This window comes from Phoenix dactylifera, chromosome 12, assembly GCF_051530095.1.
Source record: "Phoenix dactylifera cultivar Ajwa chromosome 12, Ajwa_hap1_PhDact_Kaust_v1.1, whole genome shotgun sequence".
NCBI lineage: Eukaryota > Viridiplantae > Streptophyta > Magnoliopsida > Arecales > Arecaceae > Phoenix > Phoenix dactylifera.
In genome coordinates this window covers 20,755,630-20,756,623 of record NC_143201.1, presented here as the reverse complement: position 1 = coordinate 20,756,623, position 994 = coordinate 20,755,630, and positions in this window count along the sequence as shown.

Sequence of the window (994 nt, the reverse complement as noted above, 5' to 3'; positions counted from 1 at the left end):
ATCGCGTTCTCCGCCTCAAGGTCCCCTCCTTCGCTACGCCCTTGGCTAACGACGGTGGATATTTGCTGAAAGTTCCACGTGTCTCCGTTCCGGCAATGGGAGCGATGGAATAGAGAGCGGGTGAAACGTGCTTATGATACTTCTGTGAGGGTGACGGGTTCTTGCGTTTGATTTCCCGTCGCCACGTCAGATGTGTCGGGAGACAGGGGTATGGCAGGGGACGGGGTTGTATCTTTCACGCGAAAGAAGGATTCACCTTCCTTCGCGCGAATTCACCGTTGGATCGCGCAATGGTCTCCTCGAGATTTGTGCAGGCAGAGTTTTAACGCTTTGATAGCTGTGCATAATAAGATCCAACGGCCAACATTGCGAAAGAAGTCCAATCATCCTCTCGCATGAAAGATATAACCCAAACCCGAATGGGAGCTCCACGCTAGATGCTGAGATGTGAAAGAGATGTTAAACTAGGTCGGTTCGGTAGCTTTTCTTTTCTGGTTTTTTGTTTATTTGTTTATTTGTTTGGAGGAATGCTGGGACTTGTTTGCATCGAAACTTTTGCATTTTAAGTAAAATAAACTGATTGCAGGCTCGTGGAGTGCGCATGGCTTGTTTATATGAAACAGGAAATATTTGATGGTCTGTTTTGATCTCTTTGATTGGAAGCAGATATCATATATTCTATTGAAAAAAAGGACTTAGTTAACTATTTTGATTCTAATTTAGATGCCATCTTTCTTTCTCTTTGTTAGCCATCAATTAGAGAACAAAGGCGAGTAGGTGCATTTGTAATTGAATTGTAAATTCATGACCAAGACATGCCCCTAATTTGCATGCTGGGAACAAAAAGGGATGTATCTATGACCATGAGGTCCGAGCCCCCAGCTTCTAGAGAAGACATTTGGATAAAGAGAAAAGGGAAAAGATAAATGCATGTGAAAGGAAGTATGGATGGCTATGAGATTCGATCTTATAGAGAGGACACACAAAGAGAAAA